The sequence below is a fragment of the Micromesistius poutassou genome, assembly GCF_964030765.1.
Source record: "Micromesistius poutassou genome assembly, chromosome: 4".
Classification (NCBI taxonomy): Eukaryota; Metazoa; Chordata; class Actinopteri; order Gadiformes; family Gadidae; genus Micromesistius; species Micromesistius poutassou.
This window is the reverse complement of record NC_140274.1, coordinates 3,542,061-3,557,452: the sequence shown is the minus strand read 5'-3', so window position 1 is coordinate 3,557,452 and position 15,392 is coordinate 3,542,061. Positions and strand designations below refer to the sequence as shown.

General features: G+C 48.7%; 1 protein-coding gene across 2 annotated transcripts in view; it reads right to left on the bottom strand.

The window, feature by feature from the left end:
• lrfn1 (leucine rich repeat and fibronectin type III domain containing 1) overlaps positions 1 to 1,249 on the bottom strand; it is an 84,941-nt gene extending 83,692 nt beyond the window's left edge. For both annotated transcript variants that reach the window (XM_084467437.1, XM_084467438.1), the window contains exon 1: positions 337 to 1,249. The gene's annotated coding sequence lies outside the window, so the exon portion shown is untranslated. The remainder of the gene's footprint in view (positions 1 to 336) is intronic.
• Between the last annotated feature and the right edge of the window lie 14,143 nt (positions 1,250 to 15,392).

Below are 15,392 nucleotides of genomic sequence, written 5' to 3'. Positions count from 1 at the left end.
AGGCAGCATGCAGGCTTACATGACATGATATGATCATGGAGATGCCATCAGCCCACACCAGACCTCTCTAACGCATGATACATAGACGAGGAGACATGTCGGTGGAGCAGGGGGGTACATGTGGTAGTTTTTATACACCCTATGCGGCATATCAGCAGCCATCTACATTCTGGACAGCCTGTTCTGATGGGAGACGGAATCAGGTCGTCGATTGGGCTTAATAACACGTTGTTTTAACACCCATCGCTGCTGTGGAGGGATCCAAGTGGATCAAAGTGAACACATTAAACCCATCACACACATATGTCTCTTAACGCCGTATTTAGAATGACTTACCCCGGCCAGGAAAAGTGGGCTACCTCGGCAGATGTTGAAGGATGGGACCTATGGGCATGATGTCCAACGCAGCCCACACGTACCGGAGACGGATCTCACCGAGGAGCTCCGATGCTCGGAGTTTATTCCAAATTGAATATCGCACGGACTTGCCCGAGTGCGATGCGTCGACTTAAAAAAAATCCACAGAAGGGTAAACAGTTGCGTTCGAGTGTCATCCACACAGTCCGTGCCTCGCAGTTGTTACCTGTATCGGGTCGAAACCCCACCTAAAACATCCAACTGAGACCCAGAAGGGAGAGGGTCTCACATTCACATGGGAAGGAATCCTACATCCTAAGACCTCGACGGTGACGCAGACCCAGACGGATTCAGGCTGACTGGTGATGAGGTTAGAGCCCAGAAGAGGAGGTTAGAGCCCAGCACGGAGAGGTAAACATTCGTGTTCGCTCAGTCTCATCCTCCACGCCATCGCTACAGACCATACGAGCGGGACGCAGAGCGGGACGCAGAGCGGGACGCAGAGCGGGACGCAGAGCGGGACGCAGAGCGGGACGCAGAGCGGGACGCAGAGGTGCAGGGAGCCGTGCGTGCAGCCTGGTGATCTTGAAGCCTGCGAGGCGGACGCGTTGAAGGTTGACGGGTAAAAAACCACGAGCACGCCGACTGAATGTGTTCGCATCCAAGTGGTGTGAAAGCGTGGAAGATGGACGAAGGTGGAAAACTACCCACAAACAGACGAATAAAACCGCGTTTACATCATTTTAACTCCAAAAATGAAGAAAAAGAGGTCTCTGGTGGTGCTGTGGCCGTCCACTGCCATAACTTCCATCGTGTGAGCACATGAAAGCAGTCCCACCCGAGATGGGTAAAACGCGTTTTCTTTGGGTCGTAAAGCCCTACTGTGCGTATCCATGCGAGCAATTAGTTGTTATACATGGCTCGGTTTGCATCGCTCCTTCCAACAAAACAATGCGGTCGACTGCTTATCCGGGCGGTGGTGGAGGTGGAGGAGGTGGCGGGGCGGGGGGGATCTCACTGGGTCCCAGAGAGAGAACATGGGATCTTGCAATGTGTCCCGACTCAGAATATGATTCAGCCCACCTGCGCAATAACTGGATGGTGAACAATATAAAGGAGGCGTGCGTTCCCCACACCATGATGACATGGGCAGAGCACCACCCTACAGGGGAACCGGTGACCAGTGAGTCCTCCTAATTCATAGAGGAAGACGGCGTTGACACCTCGATGCAAAGTGCAGCATTACAGCAACGTGATGTAATTTTTACCGTCAAAGTACCATTTCGGTACAGTTGTGATTACATATTCGATGTCGTCATTTACTGTGTTTTGGCGGACATGACTGAATGATGTTGAAAGGGCATTACAAATGTAAAATTTGCTTTTCATTCCACAACAAGCAAGATAGACTCAAGTGTGTGTGTGTGTGTGTGTGTGTGTGTGTGTGTGTGTGTGTGTGTGTGTGTGTGTGTGGTGTGTGTGTGTGTGTGTGTGTGTGTGTGTGTGTGTGTGTGTGTGTGTGTGTGTGTGTGTGTGTGTGTGTGTGTGCGTGCGTGTGTGTGTAGGATGTGTGTGCGTGTAGGATGTATGTATGGGTGTGTGTGTTTATGTTTCTGTATGTTGGTAGTTTAGGGGAATAGTGGGAGCACAGAGCGGAATGGATCATGAAAACAAACACACATCCCCTCCCCCCCCCCACACACACACACACACGCACAGACACCGTCCACTCTCACTTGGCAGGCGTCGTGCAAAGCTGGTCAAACTTGTGCTCTGAACCTAATGGCACGGAGACGCCGCGCCGCGCCGCGCGCTCCTTTCCATTAAGCCTTCTCCAGCGGGCCGAGGCCGCCGCCCACGGCATGTTCTGGTGGACTCTGCGCCGCCTTGCTTTGTGACAAACACTCGCAGCAAATCAATGCAGTTTGGTTATCCGGCGCTCCTAGACACACAAACATCCACCCACCAGCAGAGGCACAAAACATGACTTTCCGCGTGGTTGCGAGCGAGCCCAGGGCGCCACGGTCCCCGCGTTTATCCGCTCTCCGCTGGTGAATTGCGTCACATTGTGTACGTGTTCTGCAGACCTATACGCAGGGCACCGCATGCCGGTGAAATACTTTGTCCCCTGTTGTCTTCAAACAGGCGTAGCCTAGATGATATCACGTCGGGCTACTGGTCATCGGGATCTAAACCCCACCGTATATACCATATATAGGTTATGTTATTCACAGTGCGACAGGGTTTGGCTCGGAACAGTGTGTGACCAAGCACACGTTCTCACACAGAATGCTGTGTGACTAACCTAGGGGACACATCCATTCAGGGAGCATCACTTCATCCAAGCCCACTTAAGTACCGTCGTCTGAAAACATCAACAAACCAAAACGGAGCAAATATAAAAACCATAAAAAAAGCAAACGTTTGCAGTTAAAAAAAAAACTGAAATTGGCCATGTGAATCGTATTCGAGTTGCCTCTAATTAGCAGGTTCACGAGGTGGCTAGCTCTCGCTGCACACACGGGCCCAGCATACTGATGTAGGAGTCCGGAGAAGGGGGCTTCCAGGAAGAGGGGTCTGCTGTTTGTGTCAGGCCACACTCCAGGGGGGCGAAGCCTCCTTCCACCGTAACGCACGGTAAAAGTGATGCGAAGTGCGATATTAAGAGAGGGTCCATCTTATCGCACACACGCACGCAGCCGTGATGCTACCGCGCACCCCATTTTATTTTGAAAGCCCGACAGCGACACAGCCGTTCCAACAGCAACGCGCGCGCGTGGCTAAGTGAGGTGTATGCAAGGGTAACCTCTACGCAACACCTAGCTGCTAATCACCTCCCTGTGTGTGTGTGTGTGTGTGTGTGTGTGTGTGTGTGTGTGTGTGTGTGTGTGTGTGTGTGTTGACCCAACAGGCGCCTCCGCCCGGCGTCTCCGTGTCTTGTGTGTTGTCAGGCGTGGTGAGTCGTCTTCAGATCAAGGCCCTCCTCAAGTTTTCCAAACACCACGTCGGTGCACTATGCCTTTGGTTCAGCAAAATTGTCTGGATCAATTTCCATTAAGGACCCACCACTCCCCCTCCCCCTCCCCCCACTCCCCCTCCCCCCACCCTGTCTCTTCCTCTCTCTCTCTCTCTATGGATGAGCCGGGTCGAGCCAATCCCGTGACGCTCGGCCGCGCTCCACTGTCGGGCGATCCATGGACTCGTTTGGGTGTACTTTGAAAGGGAAAGTGAATTAGTCAGGTGACACCTGCAATAAAGCGCTGCTCAGTGGCAGGGCTGCCGTTACGCTGGATTGGAGATCAGGGGATTATTCCCCTGGTGGGGCCGGTCTAGAACAGTCCACTGCGCACCCAATTCCAATATCTCCCCTCGCTCGAGACTCAAAGAAATCCTCAGTGTATTCCCAACCCCCAGATTCTGCATCCGATAGGACTCCAACACGACTTTACACTTTACATTACAAAACCCCTTTCATACTGTAGACTGCAGACTGTGATCGGTTCATCCACGAGCCATTTAGTAACCCTTGTTCTAAAAAATAAGAAATAAGGGAATAGGCATAGTGATAAAAACGCCTGGTAGGAGGCAGACTCACAGCCGGGGCTCAGAACTCACCTCTGATTTATTCCAGCGGCTTCTCTCCAGATCTTTCCCGGATAATTAAAAAGTAAAAGCATCAGTGGGGCTGTATCTGTATCCATAGGGTCACTAGATGAGCTACTATCAATGCTATGTAGAGCCGCTTGCAGCCAGGGGCGGCCGCAGCCTTTCAGTCTCTGAAGCATGATTTGTTGTAACCGCCGTCGGAATCATTACTGCCGTGTCACGCCGTCCGTTCCAGCGGGCACCGCGGCCCGGCCCGCTTTGTTCAATCTACCGAGCTTCACAGCACACGGGCCGCCTCCAGCCCCCTCCACGTTCAAAAGACGAAATAAAGACTTTCTGAGACCTTTCTGTTGTGTTTTCTTCCTCTTCCGTACAGAATGCATTGTAAAAGGTCATGTGCCTGGTTGATGCTGGAACATAGCTCTCTCTCTCTCTCTCTCTGGTGTTGAACACTGCCTGTCCGCGACGGAAAGGTCTAGACGCTGGCACTGCTGCTGTTGGGACGACAGCTCAGATGATGGACGCAGCTGGGTTTCCGGTAGTTACACCAGGGCGAATGCACCGCCACGTATTGCTCAGGTGAAGACCGAGCGGCCTCCAGGCCCAGAAGGCCCATAATCGTAGGGAACGGAGGGTTCGCTTTATTAAGAACACTTTTTTTTTTATTGGTTTGCCAGGAACATTCAAGGTCGCCTAACCGCGCAGTACAAAAACATTTGAAAACAAGAGTTAACAGAAAAAAATAGGACATTTTCCACTTTCCCCCGCACAAGCAGTGCGTTACAAATGTTCCAGCCCGATAAAAAGAGAAAACGACTCATGAAGGACAAATAAATAAAACACAGCTCATCTCCACGTGAGGCCGGCTTCTGTCGGTGAGGTTAATTGTGTAATGGATGCCTCTCCGCTGAGGAGACAATTACACACCACGCACAGATACACACGGCCCGCAGGCCAGCCGACCACCACGCCACGCAGGAAGGACAACTTCCAAGCACACCCCCGCCACCACAAACGCTACTGAGCACGCGTTGAACACACATGTCATTGATTAAGCAAGGTCCAATAGACCCATGCTGTGAAAACATGCTCACAGTCACCCAGTCCCGCCACGTTTAAATAGATATAATTATTTTGAATAACTCCTTATTCATTCAAGAGCAGCTTAGCTGTTTATCCAAACTGGAGACGAAACACGCCAAACGAGTGAAGCGGAGTGCGTGTGCGTCGGGTGTAGTTTTGTCGATTTCAATACGTTTGTGATGAGCTGGAGTGCTTCTCCCGAGAGCAGCCAGGCGGGAGCCCGGTGAAGCACCTTGCAGAGCTGTGTGTGTCTCACTGCTGTTGCTTCAGTGAGCGAACAACAGGCCAGATGCACGGCCTTCACGTACCGCCTCGGTGTTTGCCGACAGGCTCCCCCTAATCTTCTGTGTGGGAGCGATGAATGATCCACTCCACGCGGTACGCAAGGAGATTTAATTGAAGTTCTTTGCTCACAAAATTGTTGGAAAGACTAGGAGGAACCCCGCAGTTTAGTCATGCTAACATACTCTTACTGCATCCGGAGCTTTCAGGGCTTTGGAGGAATTAATTCAGAAAATTGCATCCAAAGTATAAGTAGCGTATTCTCCCCGCAAACGTTCTGCAAGCTTACACAGTTAATCAGGAGAAGAGAAATGCATCTTCATTGAATGTCTTCATCAATTTTATATATATAATTGATATTAATAATATATATATTATATATTATTTATATGAATAATAATAAAATAATATATATATACAGTATATAAATATATAAATATATATAAATGATCCTCTGCCCCGGTATTGTATTTCGAAAAAGACATGCCAGGAATATCACAATTATGTTTAATCTGTAACCTGTGCTGTCATCCTAATCCATTATGTAAGGCCCTGCTGCAACAACACGTGCACATTTACATACATATTGAACCTAAGTGTACCTCCAGCAAAGTAAGCAGACAAGCCGGAATCACAATCCTTATCTCACAGAAGAAGAAGAAGAAGAAGGAAGGGGAAAATAACCCTTGCACGCCGCACATTTTTTCAAGGTGCCATGGCAACAGAGCATTCAAAAGAATTTTGATGAGAACAGCATGCAAGGCTGATGGGGAGCAAGACAATTTGTAGCTCCAATTGCAAGAGCAACAGAGCCTGATTGCACACGTAGGCTTTGTGCCACACGTCTTATCTGGACGGCCACGCCGGAGCGCCGCTCTTTTCAGGGTCCTCCGTCGGTCGATCGGGGGACTCAGATAGCATCTTGATTTGCCGATGAAGGCCTCCCCCCCCGAGGTTAGTGCTCAGAACCACAGGAGCACGGGGGGGGGGCGAGAGGCTGGGCTTTGACCGGTCGGGGGACACAGCCGGCGGAACACAAGGCGTCTTCCAGAGCGGCGGCTGAGCTTTTCTCTTTCTTTCAAGTCAATTTCAAAATCACACGAGACAGAAGTGGCAATCAACATCGCGCCACAGCTGTCTATCTGCCGTTCTCCCCCCCCCCCCCCCCCCTGTCTCACCCGGCCACGCTTGACGGAGGCAGAGTGCCGGCCGCTGTCCTGACAAACCTAATCACACAGAAGACTGCAGCATGTGGCTCAGGAGGTGGAGCGGGTTGGCCGGTAACCGGAAGGTTTCTAGTTTGATCCCAGGCTCCTCTGGCTGTCGAGCTGTCCCAGAGCAAGGCACCTCACCCTGACCGCTCCCGACGAGCTGGCTGTTGCCTTGCATGGTTGACACCGCCGATGGTGTGTGAATGTGCGTGTGAACGAGTGAATGTTTGGCAGTATTGTAAAGCGCTTTGAGTGGCCACTGGTTAGAAAAGCGCAATATAAATGCAGTCAATTTACCGTTTACCGTTCACACGGGCACCCAGACGACAGGCAGGAACCCAGTGTCGCTGCTGCAACGGAAGCAGGCCTATGGCTACACTTTGTTGGCTCGTATCGGGGACAATGCAGTTCACACTGCCGCAAACAAACTGATTTTCGAATAACGTATGGATGGAAAATGTATGTTGGTATAGCCGTATACATTATGGACATTTAGCAGGCGCTTTTATCCAAGGCGACTTACAATAAGTACCTTTGTCAGAAGAAAGTGAAACAACAACGTATCTCTGTCGGTACAGTAAGGATGTTCTTTAGGGTTCATACGGGATCGCGGGCAGACGACATTGTTGGGGGGGGGTTATGCAGGATCGCGGGGCAGACGAGATTGTTGACGGGGGGGGGGTGCGAGTGCTGAGAATCACCATAACGAGCTGTCATTCTTCCACGACCCCAAAATACGGGACAAAGTGCGTCCCGTATCAGTTCATTACGGGACAGGTCTTTTAGTTGCCAAATACGGAACGATCCCGTATTTTACGGGACGGTTGGCAACCCTAATGTTCATACAAACAAGTGCTAAGCACTTACGATCACTAGGTTAATCCACTCCCCGTAGACAACAATGATAGCTAGGATAAGATGCTACACAATGCTAGGTGCTATTTTTGTGCCAGGATTTACAACATCTAGTGCCATATGTTCTGTACATATGTTTGTGCGTTTTACATACAATAACATATGGTGGATCTATGAAGACAGTATGACGAAGGCTTTGATAAGTTACTCAGCTGATCACCAAACGGATTTCCAGCAAACAAAGTTGGGCTGCCATTAATTCATTCCCTGTTTATATAGGTCACCTTAATTTGGACAGCTTTTGGGATGTGATCCAACGATGTGGGGCGGCTGGATATGCTAATCGCACTAGTGTCATTAAGTGAGCAACGCTTTTGTTGTACTGAACCACCTTGTCATACATTATTGAATTAAAGTGTATTTTCTCACACAGGATCCATCCTCATTTCTTAGGGGGAAGTAATCATCGTCCATGATGATGCATTGGTTTGTAATAATGACTCACAGATGGGTCATTCACGTAATTTACATCCCAACGTCATTAGTCTCCTTAATAGCTATGTATGAATAGCTATGTTATGTATTGAGTCAGTGGCATAACTTGTGTATAAGATGAGAATCATCTTTATTCATTGCAAACGAACAACAAAATTAACTCTACATGTTAGCCATCACTAGCAGCTAGGAGCAGTTAGCCATCACTAGCAGCTAGGAGCATTTAACCATCACTAGGATCAGTAGACCAGGTCTACTGTATTAACTCAGTGGTACACAGGCCAGGGGGGTCATTCGTCAGCACATTGCCGTACGCAGTCTTTCCTGGAGTTGATAAGACATCGTTCTTCATACATTCATGTTTGTGTGTGGCTTCCTTTGTCGTTCTCGCCTTGCATCTTCACAAAACACAACATATCAAAAGAGGGGGCGGGCGGGGGGGGGGGGGGGGGGTAGTGGCGAAAGAAGTGTTTGAGAAACAACCAGGGCAACAACCACCCTCAAACTAATTCTCAGAACGCAGCATTCCCCCGAAAGAACAAGAAGAACTTCTCTATGTGAAGATGTTACCACGCCGACACGACACAACAACAAGATAAAACACAACAAACCCCCCCCCCCCGAAAAAAGAAAGTCCACTCAGAGCGAGCAAACGGAGCATGAGGCCTGGCCTGCTGTGGGGCTCCGGGCTGGAGTCACTGTGGATGCCTGCTTTGTATTGGGTGATGTACTGCGGGTGAGCTCTCTCTCTCTGCTCGCGCCCTCGGTTCCTCGGCGGAGGAATAGATGAGCGTTCCGGTTCAGGGCCCGCATGCATAGAGGGCGGGGAGGTGGCGATACAGGGGGAGGATGTGGGCTTACACAGACAATCTGCGGAGGAGGTGAGGAGGAAAAAAAGAAAGGATAATAATGGCACGGCGCCGGGGAAACCGGTGGCTGTGCTGTGCCCTCCCTCTCCTCCCTCCCTCTCCTCCCCCCCCCTCCCTCTCCTCCCTACCCCTCCCCCATGTGACTTTGTGGTCCCCTCCCCTCCGACGGAAGGTGTCATCGGCGTGGACACGCGGGCTAACGGGTGAGGTCGCCCCGTAAAGGTTAACACTGCCGCTCGGTTACTTTGGTGCTGGGGGGGGAGGAGCAGTAAGGTGAGTGACAAAGCAGCCTGAATCACTCAAGGGGAGGCGGGAGGGAGGCGGGAGGGAGGTGGGAGGTGTGAGGGGAGGAGAGGGGAGCATCGGGCGTAGGGGGAGTGGCCTTCTCTCCCCCCCCCCAGGGCAGAACGCTGTGATTTCTACATTACCAATGCTCACTGGAGCACCGCGAGCTCTAATGGAGCCAGTGTGTGTGTGAATGGTTTGTGTGTGTGTGCGTGTACGTGTGTGGCTATGTGTATGGTGTTGTGTGTGTGTGTGTGTGTGTGTGTGTGTGTGTGTGTATGGTTGTGTGTGTGTGTGTGTGTGTGTGTGTGTGTTCGTACGGTGTGTGTGTGTGTGTGTGTGTGTGTGTGTCCAGCCGTGTGTTTTGAGCCCGGCGTTCGGCCTCCTTAACCCTGCAGACTCTGCAGACCACCGCCTGCTCCGTCCCTGGAGAGGAGGGGACGCACACCAGCTCACACGCCCGGAGAGTATCCAACACACACACCTCTGTATGAGCCGTGAATTATGGGATGTCTCAGCCCGACGCTATGCTGGGTTTTTCACACACTCTATTCACACATGCGATAACCTCTCCACCGCCAACCCCGTCACTGCCCACACTCACAATCAGACGCGTTGCGTTGGGTCATGGCTATGCTCGCTTAGCATTCCAACAAAGCCTCCGTCAGCAGCGGACTCTCTCCCGTGTTCTTTTGTGTACGGAGAACGGCGTCAGCGAGGGGATAAGGACACCGAGTGCTTCATCTCCTCTCTCAGGCGCCGCTCTCAGCACGTCAGCGCTGAGCATCGTGTTCACACGCTCGCGTGGATGTTCACAGGTATGTCAACATGTAAATACACAACGCCCCAGCGCCAACACCACCTCCACCTCCACCCGCCTCCACCCGCCCGGGCAGCCCTTTGGCCATCCCTGAGGCTGGCATCGACGCCCTGGGTCAAACAGCTGCTGATGCTCTTTCGCCGCATCCGTCCAGTGTGTCCGCAGAAGGAGAGAGAGAGAGAGAGAGAGAGAGAGAGAGAGAGAGAGAGAGAGAGAGAGAGAGAGAGAGAGAGAGAGAGAGAGAGGGTGTCAGAGAGAGAGAAAGAGAGGGTGACAGAGAGAGAGAGAAAGAGAGGGTGACAGAGAGAGACAGAGAGAGAGAGAGAGAGAGAGAGAGAGAGAGAGGGTGTCAGAGAGAGAGAAAGAGAGGGTGACAGAGAGAGAGAGAGAGAGAGAGAGAGAGAGAGGGTGTCAGAGAGAGAGAAAGAGAGGGTGACAGAGAGAGAGAGAGAGAGGGTGACAGAGAGAGAGAGAAAGAGAGGGTGACAGAGAGACAGAGAGAGAGAGAGAGACAGAGAGGGAGAAAGAGAGGGTGACAGAGAGAGAGAAAGAGAGAGAGAGACAGAGGGAGAGAGAGAGAAAGAGAAAGAGAGGGTGACAGAGAGAGAGAGAGAGCAAGAGAGACAGAGAGACAGAGGTAGAGCGCTAACCCCAGGGCACCTGCTGCTAGGCAACTTCAACGGAACACACAGGACACTGTTAGCATTGGGGACTCGCGGTCCCTTGTTTCCTTGCTGTCGTTTTTTATCAGGATTGTGCTGGAGCACCTCTCCTGTGAAACCCTATTAATTTCCCCAGGCGAGCGTCATTCCATATTCAATACCTGCTGTTCTCCAGTGGCAGCCGCGGATCAAGCAATTGAGGTGAACCAATATCATCAATGCTCTGAAGCCCGCTCACAGCGGGGGGGGGGTTCCTGTGCTCGTCAGGGTAAAAGGGGGAAGATAATGTTGTCAGAATAATCGATGATCGCCTTGCCAATGTCTTTAAGCCAGTTTGGCTTTGGTACAGTTATTGAAATCTGGCGCAGAAGATGGTATTTTCTTGCGTTTACACACACACACACACACACACACACACACACACACACACACACACACACAAGAGATGTGAGGTAGTTAAACCAAGGAGTGAAGCTTTGATGGGAATGTGATGATTGTTAATTGTTTGTACTTTTTACTTTCTGTAATGAGTTATTTTAATGATGCACGAAATGTTCTCTCAAAGCCTGGAATACCCTGCGATGAACTTTTCTGTTTTTTTTTAATTAACTTGCTCAAACTCAGTGATTTAGGCTTTAAATCCATCAGCATGCAAACACCACGTTCTCCAGACCTTATGTGATGTTTTGGTGTTTCTCAGTTCAGCAGTTCAATGCCACTTCCACAACGCCGCTGTGATTGGGCGAGACGACGGCCTTGCTGGGCCTGCACCCCCCCAAGTCAGACAAGCTAAACAAACGTGAAGGATTATGTCAAAACAGCCGCCGGGTCCTCAGAGGAGATCCGTGGAGAGGAACCGGGCGGCGGGGGAAGCATGTGTCAGTTTGCGCCCGGACTGATGCGGCGATTTACCCCGTTGAGGCTGGCTTAGCATTCATGCTAGCAGTAACCGGAGCAGCAGCAGCCGCTGTCGCGTCGTGGCCTCGACGCCGAAACACCAGAGTAGCCCCAACTGAATCATCTGGAACAGTTTTAACTGAGGGCTTTTTCTCGGGCTAAAGAACGATCATTCAGCAGCAGAGACTGGCTGGAGTATCGATTCAGCCAGGTGCTCCATTTGGCCGTCCACGCAGGGCGTTTTGGAGGAGTCAGACCCATGTCTGCTAGACACGATACATAATGTTGGACAGTTGGTGTGTCGATACCCCAGAAGTAATAACGATACCATCATCATGGAGATGTTATTTTCATTCAGCATTGCACATGCTGTTGCGTTTTCGAAAAGCACATTTGAATCATTTGCACATATTCAAGTTAGTTCCATTGATAACATTTTGTTTCCATTGCAGTCGATTTCAACATTGTCAGTAAAACGGGCAGTAAAAGAGCCAGATGATAACATAACTAGATGAAACAGGGGGATACTTTCTAGTCCTCTTTTTATCATCCATCTTACTCCCCTGATATAATTCTTTGTAACAAAACAAAAGTGGATATCTGGGCAAAGTGCATCAAGTACAATACAAGAGATATTGCAAAGCTCTTCAGACGTAATATCAATACGTTCCTTCAACTGCTGCTTTACGCTTTTGGCTAGGACATAAATCCTCATATTATATATACATTCCATTGGATCTGGTCTTTCATTCCAAGGGGAATATCATTGTAATATCATTTTAAATTGATGGATCCACATGCTATGGTGAGCAACCGTTATTTATCTTAAACTTGAGGGACTAAATACCTTATTCAATCCGGCAGGAAGACTGTTTACATCAGACGAGCAACAAACAAAGACTCCTCTACGCTTACATGGGGAGATCTGGGCTCCTGGAGGAATATCTATCGAGTCTGTGGCTGATAGCAGAGGGGGGGGATGGAGAGCAGTTAAGATTAAACACTGACCTCATTGTCTCTCCCTATATCGCTCTAAATAATGACACTTAACGCCGGCTGCTTTCAAATTTATTCCCTCACACTCAAGCTGACCTGCTTCAAATTGTGGCTGATACCTTGGCTGGTATTTATAAACTGTATGCATTTCTTATACAGTCCGAAATAATTGCTGCACTGATTCAAAGGCTGGCCTGGCACCAAAGGGCAATGCTACTACACACGGTGGTTAGCGACCTTAATCAAACGGTGACGAGAGCGCTTTGGAGGGAAGGCTGCAGGCAAGCCCTCATCCCTCACAGGACTCTCCTAAACCCTCGGCTTGAGGGGACATCGAGTTAAAGAACGGTGATGTGAAGGAGCACCATAGGTACCACCATAACGCCTGATTCTGACTTCAGGCCTCCCCTAACACTGGCAGTGCTGATATCACTCTACCGATTGATGCACATTCTTTTAGTCTATACTTTATTTAGACCACATGTTTCAAGCTAACACCGGTACCTCATTGAACCACACATGTGTAGTGCGAACACCAGTTATGAATGTTTTATTCTCCACATAGTGGTCAACACAACACCACATAGTTTCACGAGTTTGAAGATTAGTCAGACACTACAAACATGCACTCTTTGCCATTTCCTCCCAAGCCAAGACAGACTGAGGTTCACCTGGGTAATTTAAAACCTGTAGGCGTGGGTTATTTACCATTCTGCCCACTTCCAATATAAACTGAATTCTTACCTGTGTTAGAGAGATGCTTCATGAACCCAGAGTGTTTGCTCGTTTACCTTGTGTCTCTGAATAAACCACATGTTCCTCTCCGAGTCATACCTAGCCCGAAACAACGACACCACAAAGGATCAATTTAGTTTTTCATCACGATTCAGGCAAGGCAACGAGGAGAAACACAGGAAGCTTGATTTTGATCATTTATTTTACAACACCGCCGGTATTTTTGTACTTGTTTTTTTGTGGTTCCGTCTGATTCGCTGATGAATAGCGTGGATTCCGTGGAAAGCCATTAGCTCGAACCGTTCCGTATAAATGTCACCTCGGAAGTGTTTGGGAGTGTTTTGTCGTTTGACAAGCGAAACACGTTGTTTTATGAATGTGGATCAAATAATTTCTGAAGCTTTCAGTGAAAAGTACACAGTGGCCCGAGCCCTTCTGGGGAGTCATTCCTGCCGCGGGTGACACTCCAATCGGTTATTGTTATGTTAGACTTTTTTCTCTTGTTCTTTTTTCTTTATTTTCCTCGGTCGGGCCTGTTCAATATTCTCCCCAGCGCCGGATCAGTGATTGCTCAATCAATTAGAGGAAGTGATTTGAGTATGGGCTGGCGAGGCAGAAACAAAGGCAGGCACAATATGGAATCTGATTACTTAGGCTTTATAACGGCTGATTTGTATGCATAGGTGGATCTCTCTTAAGCCAATGAGCAGCAGTACTTGTGTGTGTGTGTGTGTGTGTGTGTGGGGGGGGGGGGGGGGGGGGGGGGGGGTTAGGGGGGACCAGGACCTGTCTGCCTCGGCTGCCAGATTGGAGACCTTTTTCACAGGCTGCTTGTAAATCTATTGAATTAGTATATTATACACTATTAAACCAATAGGGTTAAGTTGTGATTATGTGCATAGGTTCACTATTAACCTTTCAATATCATCACATAATTTTTTCTTGTACAAATAGGGAACTTTAATTTCAACTTTTAACTTTTAATTGTAATTACTATGTAGCCCGGTCAGTTTGGAACAATATGATAAAACAGTTCCCTGTCAATATGTCTGTTTTATAGACATGTTTGTTAAGTCCCAGAAATAGTAGCTTTAAAGTATTCAAAGTTAAATCCTTTAAGAAATTCAATATGAAAATCGTAGTCGCCAAAAAGCTCAGCAAGAGGCAGTGACCTCAAAACAGGGTAAAAAGCTTTCAAATGAATCATGGGCAATTAAGATTCCTACTGTTAGTTAAGGGGAATTAGACTTTCATAATGTGTTAATGCCCACTTGCCTACGATGAAAACAAAGACAAAAATTCCTAAATACAGTCTTAAGGTTATCCGTAACCTTTTTCATATTTCAACCGAATATAATAAGGACAGTTAACGACAATAAAAGCCAACGACCGAGATTAAACACTTGTGACTCATGTAAACCGTCTTTTACTCAGAGATAAGCACACACATGCTGAGCATTTTCTGACGAGATAATCGCAGGTGAGGAATGTAACTCCTGTGCCTGTGCTAATGTTTTCCTTTGCTTCTGAGTGCACACAGAGAATGGTATGGCAAGTAGACCATAATGACTTCTACTTTACAGTCCACCCTTCTATTAGCCCACACGTCATTTCTCAAGAGGAGAACACACTGAGTGTGTGTGTGTGTGTGTGTGTGTGTGTGTGTGCGCGTGCGTGCATGTGTGTATTTTTTTTATTTCCCCCATTCCTTAAAATATTAATAACAATACATTTATTTTGTGTAGCAAGTTTCTAAATTGACACAAGAATTAAAATCCCCGGGGAAAAGCGTTCTAAAATAGCAGCGTGGATATTGTTTAGAAAGAGAGAGAGAGAGTTCAAATTGGGGCAGAGAGATATGGCAATATGAAAACATGTAGAATAGTTTCAACATTAAAGGCAAGCTTATGGGTTTTGGGGGAGGACCTTGGGGGAGCAGGAGAGTGAGGGGGAGTCCCAGGTGGGTGAGTCTTCCAGAGGGAGGGGGTGGTGCTGTCGACAGCAAAAATATAAAGAACCGCTGAAAACATTCCACAGCCTCATTTCTGTCAGCGCAGTTCTACTATTAAGTGAGGGAAATTGCTTTATTTTTCTAACCTTGTATTTTTTTTCTATATATTCCAATTGAATATTTCTTTCCAGCCTGGATTTGATTCAAAGGCATTTATTCATTACAATATTCAAAGAGCATTTGATGCTTCTACCTTTTTTTTCCCTCCTCCGTACAGTATTTTACTTG